General features: G+C 45.9%; 1 protein-coding gene across 10 annotated transcripts in view; it reads left to right on the top strand.

Annotated features, from left to right (window-relative positions):
• The window catches only part of FOXO3 (forkhead box O3), a 96844-nt gene that overhangs the window by 64285 nt on the left and 18037 nt on the right, over positions 1-14522 (top strand). The gene's annotated exons all lie outside the window — the stretch shown is intronic.

The raw sequence follows: 14522 nt of genomic DNA, 5'->3' as shown, positions 1-14522 counted from the left end.
TGCAGTGCTTGGGCTCTGGGGTGGAGACCTCGCTGCAGCGTGTGTGGTGATGTCCGAAAATCCGTGCGTCAGGACAGCAGCATGACACCATGATGTTTCCCAGCCAGTTTATTTCTTCTTCTCCCTAGCATCCCTGCAAACTTGGCTGATGGTGGGACTCTCCCCCCAGCTTTTCTCTGGGTACTTCCAAAAGGTCAAAAAAAGCCCCACAAAACAGGAGGGCTCGCTGTCATTTGACAGGTGGAGCTCCAGAAGTTCTTCAATAGCGAAGCCAGTCCTGTTGTCAGCAGTAGGGAGGTGATGTAGCAGGTTGCTTTTCTCTCCAGTAAGAGTCAGCATGCACTGGGGGATTCAGTACCTGGCAGATGACGTTCAGCACGTTGCAGGGACCAGTTGTCAACAAGACTAAAGTTGCGGATTATTTTTTTTCCCCATGCTCTCCTAGCAAAACATGCTGTTGGGGTGTCCCAGATCTGCTTGTTGATAAGACTTATTGACAGTGTGTGCTTATGAAAGGGTAGATGCCCTCCTGACAAGCATGTGACGACTATTAATACCCGCAGGAGTTAGGCTCTGGCGCTGTTACCTCCTTCTCGCCGGCTCTGCTCCTCTGCAAGGCAGAGCCCCGGGTTTCCAGAGACCTCTCCAACACACCCAGCGTCACGCTGACCTCTCTTGATCCGTGCCTGGGACCGAGGAGAGAGGCCTGGCCTTATTCCCCCTGCCTTGGCCGGGTTGTTTGCCTGGAGTCGCCGAACGCTGTGCCCTCCTCTGGCTCTGCCAGCTGGCCCCTTCCCCGGCGGGAGGGGAGCTGCAGGTGCGGGGCTCTCCCGTGCCCGCCTGTGTCCCCAAGTGACTTCCACCCACCCGGGACTCAGGGTGGAAACCTGGGAGCGAAACAAGTCAAACGTTCGTAAGGCCCTGGTTAGCACCAGCACATCTTGGCAGCCGCTCCCTGCGTGCAAATGGGATTGCTTACAGCTTTTGTCTTCATTTTGCTATCTAAATGTGCAAGCTCCAGCTTTGTGGTTTTGGGCAGTGTAAGGGTGCCGGATTGCAGGCATCCTGAGCTACGATCCTGGTTTTGTACAGGACTTCATTTTTTTTATTTTAAACATGCATGGTTGCAAACAAACAGCATTGTACCTGGTTCCAGCAATGTCCTAACTCTGGGGACGGAGCGGGGGATGGAGAAGGGGCATGGCAGAAGAAAGCGCTCTGTGTTCGCTGGCTAGCGTACCAGAGCGATGGGATGGGGCTGAAGCACCGAGGCATTTTATGGCATTACAATTCCCAGGGACTCTTTTCCAAGCATGTACACCATCCCAATATGTAGCAGCAGTCCAGAGCTAATTGACATGTAAGTGCCCATAAATGGTGGAGTAAAGTTATTTAAAGTTATTGAAGTTATTTTGCCTTTCACCAGGTGAAAAAAACAAAGTTATCTAGGTGGAAAAAAGGAGAGGAGGAAAAAACCGGCAGAGTACCAAACCGTGACTTGTTCAAAGTAGCTTGTGAAAGTATCTTGAGGTTGTCTTTCCTGAAAGTCTTTGAAATTCAAAGACCATGGACTCTTGCCTGTTGGCTCACAGACTGATTCCTTCTCCTGGCAGATTCTGCCTAACGGTTGCCCTTTTTTTCCTCTTTTAAATACCCCTGAATCACAGAGCTTGCTCGTTCTGCGTTTCTTCATTCAGGTTTAAAGCCTTAAAGCCTTAAGGACTGCATCGAAGTAGTGAAGAGGACAGCATGTACTGGATGCTAGAGCCAAGGGAGAGGGGGTGGGCAGAGGGAAGAGATGACCCTGTCTTCAGGCTTCGGTCCCAATCCTGCAAACTTTTTCTCCCGCGAAGAGTCCTGCAGAGGTCAGCCAGACTTCTTGCATGCAAGAACGGCGATTACTTGCTGTTCAGCATCATGCTCAGATTATACTTAAAGTAATCATAATAACATGGCCAGAGTTTGTGATAAGGTATGGATGGGGTGCTTTAAGCCAACTGAAGGGAGAGGCTGCTGAAGACATGCATGGGATTAATTAAATAGAAATTTTGCTTGTTGGCAAGCAGGGCTGAGTTAGGCCAAACTCTGGAACTCAGAGAAAGTGGCTCTCTAAAAAAACACATATAAATGCAGTACCTTCAGTGTCCAACATGCACTCCCTGGCATCGGCCCCAAGGAGGAAGGTTGGTCCAAGTGCATGTGATCTTTCCAGGAATTGTCTGCCCAGGTGGCCCAGTTCCCTGTGCGCCGGTATCTTGTGCTCTCCCGTCTATGGAGCTGCTATCAAACGAGGAGGCAGCGTTTCGAACCGCCCTGTACTCCCGTTGCGTTTGCGATTACGTTGTTGGCTCTTGCAGCGGGAACCATTTGTCGGGGCCTGGAGCTGCAGAGCAGCTCGCCCGGTGCAGCCCCAAGCCAGGGCCGTTGCTCACAAGCGTGGCACTGGAGCAGCAGGAGGGAGGTGAAAATGAGCAAAAATTTCACCCTGTTGTGCCATAATGCCTTATGAGTACGTTTAGGGTCTCCTAGTACAGAAGGCCTGTCAGGTAGCCGCAGTTGGTTTCCTGGAAAATCAGCTGCAGTCCTTACTGTTCTGCTGGGCAGATATTTTCTGGCATATGCCTACATTAAGGTACTTCACTAAAACACAACTTATTAAAATGCAACTTATGAGTGACACGGAGTCCGAAGTGCCCAACACTTCTGCAGCATTGGAAAAAAGATGCTCCTCTATGCATATAGCTTTAAGGTTTCGCGCCATCTTGATTTTAATTGCTTTTGACACGCTCATTTAAGGGCAGTGGGGCAGGGGGGACGACTCTTTAGCCCGAGTTAAACAAGAGGAACCCAAGCGCTGCCTGCTCCTGCCTGTGCAGGCAGAGTGCTACGGGGGCAACAGCTGACGAAGATGGCAGCTGCTGCAGATGCAGGGAAAGACAAGTACCCCATCTGCTCCCTCCCACTGTCTTCCCCCTCTGTTGACAGTATTGCTGTTTGTCCTGCTGGAACCTTATGTGGCTATCGCTACCCGTCTCCCCAAAGGCCCAGAGTATGGTGAAAGGCTGGGCTGCCTCCAGCCTCTTCCTCCTTATTCGTGTGTCACGAGAGGAAAAAACCTAGACGGAGATAGGTTGTCCAGGGTCATCCAGTTGTAGTTATGATGATGGCAACAATTCATAGCTGAAGCATTTGATTTGTTAACCTTATAAAAAGATGCCATTAAATACTGTATTTAGCTCCTCAGGGGAAGCAGCCTAGTTTCTTTTTCATTTTCCTTTTCTCATCCCTGTTTTAACATTAGTGACTCAGCTGTCATTCTGCTTTTGAAGGGCTGCTGGGGTTATAGCTGTGACTGGATGCCACCAAGAACCCATTTCTGCTGAAAATAATTAATATGGTGCATTTTCACCTCAGAGAGAGCCTGAGACAAAACTACTAGAAGGTTTTCATTTACTTTTGCAAGCTTTGAAACTTGCCTGTGAACGAAATCGGAAATTTCTGTGTGTCTCCTCTTGTTTATCCTTGTCAACAAGGTAAAGTCTGGCAAAGACTGGTGCATATCTAATCCTACACATTGAGGGTATTCCTGTTCAAGCCTATAAAGTAGCTCATAGGGTATGCATTTAGATACATGCAAAAGCCTTTGTAGGTGAGAATGTCACTTCGTAACAGGGCACATGGTCAGATCCTACAAACAAAATGAGTTTCCACCAGCTCCGAAAAAAGTCTAACTAGAGACAAGTGTGGACTCTTCCATCTCCGTAATTTTTTCATTCCCCACATCGCTAATTTTAACCAAAAAGTAGTCTGGTTCATTTCTGTTTTTCTAGGGAAAAAAAAGTTTCTCCTCTAAACTTTAATCACAGGAAAAGATTAAAAAAAAAAAGAAGGAAAAAAAAAAGGCATAAAGCTAGTTTGTTTTAGCCCGTTTTATATTTTGCGTATCAGTTCATACTATAAAAGTCTTAGCAGACCTGTCATAATGTATACATACTGTATATCTATACAGATTGCTCAGGGTGCTTGGTAGTGGGTCCCCTCCCTTTCCCAGAAGGAGGGTAAATATCCCCGTGAGCATTTGCCAATGCTCCTTTCTTTGTGTCCTCCTCTGTTCAGCTGCAACTTGAAGGTGCTTGTTTCTTGTGTACCTTTGTTATGAAAATGATACCTGGCATGCTCAGGAGGCCTGGCATTCTTGAGCTATGAATACTGTGAACAGTGTCATAAGAAAATGATGATGTACAAAGGCACCATCATTCTTAGCATTGTCCTTTAAAATTTGCCTTGTGTCTTGAACACGTAAGTGTTGAAAAAGGGCTTATTTCAAGCAGTGTGGTTCCACTAACATAAGTGTTTTCCCCCTAAAAGCAGGATGGGACATGTGTCCACCCAACCCACCTGGGGTCTGGGACCAGTTTCTCTGAGCAGCAGAAATTCATCTGCCAGTCTGGCGCCGTAAGAGAGCACCTATCTGCAGGGACTGGGGGGCCATCTCAGAGTACATACAGCTACTGCAACCCCAAGACACATAGGTTTTGATTCAGCAAGTCAATACTTAGACATTTCCAGAGCAGGGGATGGTGTCTGTGAAGTGATTCCATCTCAGGGTACTGAGAAGTTGCCTCGATGCTTGTCCTGGAGGGCAGGTAACACAAAGCTGGTTTGTGCTAGCAAATGAAACCAAAGCAAGCCACTTGATTTTATATTCTGTAGCATCTTTATTGAATTAAGGCTTCTTTGTCTGCCTGTTGAGCCTGTAAACTTCCAGATGCAAGTGTCTTCTACTTGTGCAGTCCTTCCCACAATGGGAGCTCAACCAGACTGCAACCTACAGGGTCGGTAATTCTTGTCCTAGTACATGGTGATGACCTTGGCTGTTGGCACAGTCAGGGTCCTGAAACCCATTGCCCTTGTGGCTCCGTGGCTGCCTCTGAAAAATGTCTATGTACTGAGCGATACAACTGCAAAGGCCCCAGCATTGGCTTCAAGAGGGATTAGTCACGCGTACAGGTTCAAACCGGGAACGTGAAAGGGCTCCACTCATCCTTCTGCTATCCGGGCTCCGGTGTCGGGGTGGGGCACTACCAAAGCATCGGGAAGTGCCAAAGCATTTTAACACAGCCTAGCTTTAGGCTCAAGGTTTAGCGCTTGCGATTGTGATTGTATCAATTACAGTGATCTTAGTTTCTCGGATTAGGTAAACAGCTTACAGGAAAAGAAAAAAAGATGACTTTCATACCTGTGCATTTACCTGAGTTGTGAGGTAGTGCCAGTTGCATGTGAAACAGGAATGTCCTGCTTGCTGTAGCAAAGGGCTGATTCATTGGCAGCGTAATGGGTGTCATCTTCCTTTTTGTCAGCTCTTCAGGTATATTTTACCCCTGCAGTGAACAGAAAATAAGTTTAAAAAATCCAGTAAAACCAGTAACATGCAAGTCATCCAAGTGAGGTGAGGTTTATTGAAAACTAAAACAGTTTGTAAATGGAGTTAGGTGAGACTGGCATTAATCGGGAGGGGCAGAGGGAGAGTTTGGTGAAGACCAGTGGGGACGAGCTCTCTGAAGCCACCATGCCCTGGGAGGTGCTGGGAGCAGCCGCGGTCCCATAGCCTCCCTGTGCGAAGGGTGAGATCCACCTCCACCAGTGGAGAGGATCAGGCACTTGCAGAGGAAAACGGGAAGATGGCCTGGTAGGCTTTTCTGCTGGAAGTGCCCATTTCTCCCCACCGACTGCCAAGGGGGGCCAGCGTCGCTAGCTCGGACGTCAGGGTCTGACCTGGAGCTGCCCTGGCTGGGTAAGGGGGGTTAAATTTTAAGGCTGTAAAAAAGCTTTTCTCCATGGCGGGGGGGAATCAGATGCTGTCAACTTGGAGATTGCAGATAGGGCATCACAGCATGGAAACGAAAGCCACGTGCCTCGGCGGTGTTTGTGGGCAGGGCTGGTTTTGGGGCTGCCCCAATGTAATGTGCAAATATATAGAACCTATTTTGGCACGGCATGAGCTTGGTTTGTGTATGCAGAAAGCAAGTCTGTACGATTTTTCAAATATGTTCCCCAATGCAGTGTTTAACATGTGATCCCCTACACAAAAGGAAAATTTAGGAAACCGTAAGCAACCAAGAGGGAAGAGGCTTGGGAGGACCCATGCTTTAGTCTCAGGACGAAAGCAGAACGTGCCTCAGAATACATCAAAAGGAAAACTGATCACTTTCTACTTTCAAAAGGTATTAATATTTTACAGCTCCCATTACGTTTGGAAGAATGCGCAGGTATTTATTGGTGGTGCCATAGCTACCCAGTCCCGAGTCGTGAGGGAGGAGATACCTGTTTTTCAAGTTGTTCTGTTCACTCATCCCTGGTCTCCTAATTCACACCCTGTACCCACCGGCACTGCAGTAACTCGGTGAATACCTGGAGTCGCAGTTGTGCGTTCCCACCCCGGCTGCCCTTCCCATGGGGCTCCCAAGGGGTTTTTGCCCCTAAAAGCCAGCGGGTCAGGCCCACCGAGGGTCACGCTTGGGTGCATCCCCGGCTTCCCCACAGCGCTCGGGGCTGTGGAGCAGGACCGTTCCCTTTGCGACATCAGCTGCCAACTGAAGCGCATCATATTTTAGAACGCACTTTTTTTTTTTAAATCAGATAATATCTTCTCGTTCAATAATAAACTATTTATGTGCTTAAAATAGCACAGGAGAGGGGTCCTGTTTCAGATTAGTCTACATAGCAGAAATGCTGGGAGCTGTTTCGGAGGTTGCTTGAAGGCTTTCTTGCGAGAAGGTCTCGGGTGCCTGTGCCGGCATTTGAAGGGCTTGCTCAGGCCTGATCAAACTCGGTCAGGCGACAGCGTATCAGATCTATTCCTCCCATCAGTCACATGTCAGCCGTAACTGTCACCAGATTTGCAATTTAATGTGTGCAGCTCAACGCTTCCAATTAATCCAGCCCGGGTATTTAACAATCTATCATTTCACAGCTAGCACTTTACGGAGCTGCGTGCAAGGCAGCCTTGCACTTCGGTAAGGCAGGAACCCTGGAAGGCTTTCTTCATGCACACTGATTTTACTCTTTCCCTGCCACTGTGCAGTGGAAGTTATTGCTAATTTAGTTGCATTTTACAGGCTTAGGAAGTGTTAAAAAAAATCAACCCACGACCACAAAAAAATTTTCAAAAAATAAAGATTTATAATAGGTGATTCAGCAATGAGAGGCTTTTGTGATCTTCCATGGGAAGCTACTATTTTTAGTGAATTATTATAAGCAGTAGCATCACTCACATTTATTTATAAAGGCATGAAAGAACGCCCATATGTGTTTCTAAATAGTTGATGTATAGTAACGGCCATATGCTGAGAATGAGCAAAAATAGAATTGAGCACTCTGGTTTCCACAATGCTGCGTGAGGGTTGTGCTGGGATCTTTGCATCTAAGAAACGAAAAACAGAGGGAATTTTTTTTTTTTTTTTCCTTCTAGTTCTTCTTTCTAGCAAAACAAACCCAAAGCCTTCAGGGTGAGGTCCGCCTCGCAGTAAAATTGCATTGTTTTCATTGAGGTCTAACTGGGTGACCGCTGAGGTTTGTGAGGACTCTTCCAGTAGCTTCAGCAGCTGGTGGATTGGGGCTGTGATGACAGTGGTAGCTATTTTTATGAGAGTTACTGTACGTATAATATTTGGGTTGATTAGTTGTGTGTGCCTGTGTTTCTCTTGGGGCTCCGTGGCACGGAGGAGGAGAAACACAGCGATTCCCGGCTGAAGGGGCTGCACAAATACGGCGTGGTGTCGTTTCCAAAGTTCCTACAGTGGAGATGCTTTAAATGCTGGGGCTTGCAATTAAGAAAAAATGAGAAAAAAAAAAAAATGATGATGTTATCTGCTGGTGACAGTGCTCCTAAACAGAAATTACAGCTGTTTTGATCTGGCTCTGCAACGACCCAGCCTCGTGGGTCCATTGCAGCTTTTTTGTATGCAACTCCTTGTGCTGAAGTGCAGTTGGTGACAGCATCTTCCATTCTCTCGCTGACTGCGTTCGTGTCCCCGTCAAGCCTGTGCTTTGGTGCCTTGGGATTCTCACAAATTCAGCACCTTGCAAGATCAATGCCTTCAAGTAAATTCCTACTCTTAATTAAGTTAAATCCTTTGACTAAAATTAATTGTGTTCTTGAATTTTGGGCAGCCGCGATAGGAAGCCTGGGGAAGGGAATGAGAAAGGCGGCTCTTGACGAGGTGCCTTTAACAACCTCCCGATGACGGTGCCTGTCTCCTGATTCCCAAATCCCATATTCACATGGAAGAGTGTCAGCATAGCAGAGGCAAGCACTTCCTATAGCAAAAGGTGCCAGGGTACGTGACTCCTGACGCAGAGAGAAGATGCTGGAGAACCCAACCTTGTTCTTGCTCCGCAGCTGCATTACTTAAAATATCAGCATTTTCCTCGCTCTCTGCTTCTCATCTCCCAACACCCAGTGGAAAAAAATAAGCGGCAACCGGCATGCTCTACTCACAGCAAAACAAATGTTATTTATTAGAGTCCTCCTGTGGTCAGAGGACATCTGACTGTAAAATAACTGGAGATTTTTCTGCTAACTGGAAGCATGATGCTCTGAGACAATTTCCAGGCAGGGTATATTTTCAGCTAAGTTTTATTTACATCAGCGTAGCGATTTGCAATATCACTGTTTGCAAAGAGTGAGGCAGCAGTTGTTTTAGCTAGAATTAATTTTTAATTTTTTTTTTAATTTTTTTTTTTAGGAAAAACTTGTGAGTAAGTTGTGGCTCCATTCCCTGAACTCCACACGTTGAGATGCTTTTTTTTTTTCAAAAGGGAGGGCATAGACCTCCTTGGCGGGCATGTCGCTTGCCGCCTGCCCTTGTGGCAAGGAGCAGCTGGGGCGGGGGGGAGCGAGGCGCGCGTTGTTAGGGAGGGTTTGTTTTCCCCGCGCTAATCACCTTCTCCTGTCGTAATTTGGCACGGCGCGACGCCCTGCGTGCAGGACGGAGGCAGATCTGCGTACTGCTCTCCTATCTGAGCCAGCACATTTTCGGAGGATAAATCTTCGCCGGACTTAAATGTTATCCCAAGGAGCTTTAATATCCCTCAAGGCTTTCTGCTCTTCCTAGGGGTGGGGGACGATGGGTAGAGGCGCAGGCAGAGAGCTAATTACAGCGGGGGCCTCTTCTGGTGTTCCCCTACCACCAAGGTCAGAAATACTCCTTTGAAGAGAGGATGAGAAGGCGAATCCACAGAGCTACCCTTCAGATGCTGAGCTGACTTTTTCCCCCTAAATCTGTGGGGTTTCTTTTTTCCCCTTTTCCTACAGGTTTGGGTGGCAGGGCTGAGCCTGTGTCATCCCACCTCCCCTTTTGCAGGACTGTGAGGACGGTGGCCTTTGCCAGCCGTGTGCGAAGGGCTCCTGGATGTCCCCTGTGGGACCCTGGTGCACTCTCGCCGCCTGCTTCTGCTGAACAGCTGGTGGGATTTGCGGGAGCCGCCTTAGGAGCTTGCAGATGATACCAAACATCGAGCATCGAAAGCGTTTGGGTGTCGGGAAGGATTTCTCTTTCTGTGTGTAATTTGTTTAATGCTCTTTTTTTCCCCTGCAGCTTCTATAATTTAGGGAAAATATAACAATCCAGAATACATACTGTTTGGTTTTATATGGAAGAAGATGTGTATCGGTACAACATGCCTAGATAGGCATTGTGGGATGACTTTCCCTATGTTTTAGTTCTTGCTTTTTCTGCATCTCCAGAGCACCCTCACTACTTTTTAAAATTATATATATTTTTTTTTCTGGTTTGCAAAAGCTCATGGGAAAGAGGCAGCAATTCTGAGACCTCTTTGGGTTGCGGATTTCTAAGTTTCTTGAGAAGGGCAGCACTGCAGCCTTACAGAGCGAGGCAGAAAATGACTGTATGGAACCAACAGATTGGTATTTCTTAAAGATCTCCTTGCCTAGACTTGCAAATCCCTTTCACCAGAAATTCCTACATACAGGCACACAATTGGCAACTTCAGTTATTCGTCATTTTGGAGTCACTGTATCTGTTTTCTTGTTTACTTGCAGTTGAATCTCATTGGGGACTTTAAAGCAAACAATATGTAAAACTGGTAGTTGAAGCAAATTTTGAGTTACTTCGTGAGAAGGCACAGACACTGGTCTGGACGGATGGGCAAAATGTGTTGATTATTTGCAGCCTCCTGTTTCAGCGACAGCTGAACGCAAAGAAAGTAGTTTGTTTCATTTTTTGTCTAATTTTTGGTGGAGGCTCCTTGTAGGGGTGCTCATCCCAAAGGAGATTCGTGCTACAACATTTTGAGAAAGGTGACGCAGGCTGGAAACTGAAATTCAAGTTTGCAAGCGGGGCCATGGAGAAGCAGGGCTCCCTCCAGTCAGCTGGAGGCTGATAAGCTGGAGTTACATCCATGGCTTCTTTTCAGTGGTATTAGATCTGATGCCTTTCCCTACCGTGTGGCTACCAACAACTTCATATGGTGAAGTTAGAACATTAAATATGTTAATACAGTATAAAATAAAGTATAATTCTCCCAACTGAGCATTAGCAGCATTTATGGGTCTGCAGATAGCGTTTGTTTTTCTCCCATCATGTCCTAGTATCCCCGTTGTTAAAATAAACAACCGCTTTTGATTTGTAGCCATAACTTTACAGTTTAGGAGTATCTGAAATAACGAATTAGCCACTCGCTACAAAACACTGAAATAAAAACAGACCAGTGTGTAACTTGGACTCGGCAGCCACCAGCTGCACCTCATCTTGCTAATCTTTAGACTTTTTTTTTTTTTTTTTTTAAAGCGGGGGCTTTTAAGAGTTAAGTTACACAACTCTCTTTTTATTTTTAAAGTGAGTGGATTCCTTGTTGCGTTGTTGAGGATGATAAATTGATACCACATGTTGCTTCCAGACAAAAAAGACTCTGTGCTGCAGTGGAAGTACTTGCAGCTGGTGTCTGAGTTAATGGACGGGCTCCACAAGGTAAACATGGGTTGGAAGAGGCCGAAACAGGCGCAGACAGGGGGAATTTTCTCGGTTTAAAGGCTCGAGCATTTGCTGCTGTTGCCTGACCAAGGCCAGTGTGTTGAAATCACGCGCAGCCCAGCCTTTCTGGGAGACTCATGCAGTTGTTTGTATCAAATCTGGTATACAGCACTTGGGAAATGTTTGAGTGTCCTCTCTGGGAGCTTACCCCTTTGCAGTCTTATCAAAATATCAAGAGAGATGTGTAATTAGGACATGGTAGCCGATTTCTTTTTTCTTGGCGAGCAAAATGTGCCTGGTTCCCTTGAGGAGTATTAACTGAACCAAACGCAGTGCAGTGGATTGACATTTCTAAGAGCTGAGAGCGTGGCCCCAAGTTTGGGGAAAGTGCTGTCACCCCACGTGTTGCTGCCCTGGCTACTAGCCAGCACCCAGCTGCACCCCTTCCCCTGATGCTGTCGGCCTAAGCCAAGGTAGGGTAGCAGCGCTGCTTGCCTGTGGCACTGCACCACCCTCTGCTCACACCAAATCTGACCCGCCTGGTGTGTTCCTCTGCCCTGGGGCTTCCTCGTCTCCAGGGCTGGTCATTATTCCCTGCAGGACCACTTCCCCGGGGAACCAGGACCTGGCTGGGCTGGGCTCAATGCTGTACGGGATGCTCTTGATCTTATCTGCAGGAACCTCAGTCTTCTGGCTCTTAGCAGAGCGCACAGCGTTCTTCAAGTCCGGTATAAATAGTAACACTAATAAAGGGAGGAGCTCATCGTATTTCTTTTCTACTCTGCTCTTCTACAGTCCGTATGTTGTACCCATCAGTGGTATCTGAGCTCTTTCCAAGGTGTCTGCAGCCTGGCTAGCATCTGTCCCATCTACATATGGTCTCCAGGACAGATTGATGGAAGTTCCTTTATAGATCTTTTAAAGTTTCTCATTGCATTTTGGCATGGAAAAATGTGTTATGTTTCCATCATCATGGCCTAATCCGTCTCCTGCATAAGTCAAAGACAAATCCCCATTAATTTGATCAGCAGCGGGTTCAAATGATAAACCATATTTTCTTTGCTTCCCCACCTCCGTGCAGTTTGTCACATGGTCATATATTACTAATGCACGTGATCGTGAGCAAGGATTGTCCCATGATGTTTTCCTATATTTTAAGCAGATGGGAACATTCCTTGACAGCTCAGAAACCAGGTCGAAAATACAGTTATTTCCATCCAGATTGCAGCCTGGTAGCACAGCACAACAGCCTTTACTGATGCAAGTTGTCAATCGTGGTGACTTCTGTAGCAAAACTTGCATGTGAAAGGATAATAGGATCCAGCTATAATTTGATTTGGCAGAGCATCCAACACAAGGAGAAACCATGAAACTCAGATACTGTTGCTGAAGAGGTTAGCAGGGGAGGTTACGTGAAAGAAGTGGGTTTTAAGGCGGTGTTTGAACAGAGGGTGGAGATGGGGTACAGAAAACTAAATTGGCCCATAATTATGCTTAAGAAAACAATCTTCCTACAGAAGAAAAGTAAAGAAAAACAGAAGCCGGAGCGTAAGTGGCATATTGCATAATGTAAAGGAAAACAAACTGCTTGGATTTTTTATAACCACCAATTTTAAATGCAAAAGTATTATTACGTTCTTTTATTATTTGTATAATACCAACACTGAGCAAAAAGATGTAATAAGGAGAAAATTACACATGTGCGCACACATATCCACACATGCAGGAGCCCTCATCCTGAAAGGTGCCTCAGTCTCACAATTTTACCATTTAGGATTTTTCATGGGTTTGGGCCAGATAGTTTCATACTACAGCTACCACCAGCAGAAGTAAGCCATTTTATGAGAATACCATAGGTTGAAAACTGTTAGCTGCTGGTGCTTTGGCCGAGTGTTTTTATATCTGAAGCTATGTGGCATGCTGCGTATGCCACCTTGGGTGTTTCTTTTCCGTGTTTCCTAAGATTTTTTTCATTAGCAAGAGTCATGGTGCTGTATATGCTTATAGCCAGCATTTTTAGATGGGGAACAGCATGGCTTCTATGGCTCATGTAGCCTGGCTTGGTGTGGTGGTCTGGCTCTGGTTGTCCTCGTCCTGCCGCCGGCTCTTTGCAAGGAGAGATCCCCACGCAGATGTTCTCACGAGTGGTTGTCTGTGAAGGTCACAGGGGATGAATGTGAGAGCCACCTGCATTGATGCAGTACAAGCTGGAATAGCAAAAAAGGTTATTTTTGAAAAAAACAGCAATTCTCCAGCCAGCTGGGAGAAACCTGAGGAAGAAAGCAGTGGCGCCTAGTTATTAGAAGTTAGAAACAGACTGTTGCCAGACTCAAAATATAGTTAAAATGTCATCAGTTAAATAATAAAAAGCTCTTTCCTTCCTTAGACTGAAGAACTATTATGCTGCAACTCAATCCACCATATTTTGATGGCATGATAGTCCCTTAGAAATGGACAAGTTTATAGCTGAGACACTGACTCAAACTTCTCTTGAGTATGTCTGCGAAGTCTGGTCTGCTGTTTTGTGCAAATTGTTTAAAACATAACAGTTGCTATTTTGAACCGTGGCCCATATGATTTCTCTTTTCATTAAGTGATAATCACAAACGCGCCTGCTGTCTGCGTACGAGAAGAACTTCAGGCGTGTTTTCCAGTTCACAATCTGACAAAAACCACAACACTTAACAGGGGGGAAAAAAAGGCATTTTGTACTGAAAAGAATTCTTTAAAATAAGCTGGGCTGTATTTCTTTATACATGAAATGTGTCTCCAGTTCACTTATGTCAAACATCCATTTATCCTAAGGATGCAAATGTCGAGATGCTTGTGAATGATTTGTTGATTGATTCATTCTTTGCCCATTTAAATCTGGAATTTCTTCCGTGGTTTGCAAATGAAGGACACTTATCCTGGATGGTTTGATTATGCTATGATCCTGTTGACTTTGTGTTTTTAAAGCATGCTGGTAGAACAAACGGGATTTTATCCTCTTTATAGATATACCTGGTAATTGCCAAAATTTAAGACAAAAGAACTTGTGCAGCTTTTTAAACTTGATCATCTTCAACCTGGAGGAATAGCACAACTGTTTTGCTAAAGGAATATGGGATAGCTCCAAAAATCTTTTGACTTGCACATGAGGAAAAAAAAAAAACAAAACCAAACCTGGAAGCATTCTCGCTAACAAATACTACTCGCTTGTCCTTCCTTTGAGCTGTATTTTAAGCCCAAGATCAGCAGGATGAGTGGAGTGGGATTTTCATCTCAGTTATTTTGGTCTAAATCTCGAGTCATTTCACTTAGGGCTACTGTGGGCTAGTTTTCTCTGCCTCTTTCTCATTCTGGGATGATTATCATTGGTTTGAACCAACGTGGTTCTTGGACGGTAGATGTTGCTGACTAGAGCAAGCAGATAATATGGAAGAGCAGACTGTGCACGGTCTCCCCTGAAAGTACTGTATTTTGTAGCATCTCGTACAGCACGGGGTATCCAACTGTATACAGCAACTTTATACCACTCTGCATCTA

This window comes from Platalea leucorodia (genome assembly GCF_965183815.1).
Source record: "Platalea leucorodia genome assembly, chromosome: 3".
Lineage (NCBI taxonomy): Eukaryota > Metazoa > Chordata > Aves > Pelecaniformes > Threskiornithidae > Platalea > Platalea leucorodia.
The sequence above is the reverse complement of the archived record's forward strand: the minus strand, read 5'-3'. Positions and strand labels throughout refer to the sequence as shown.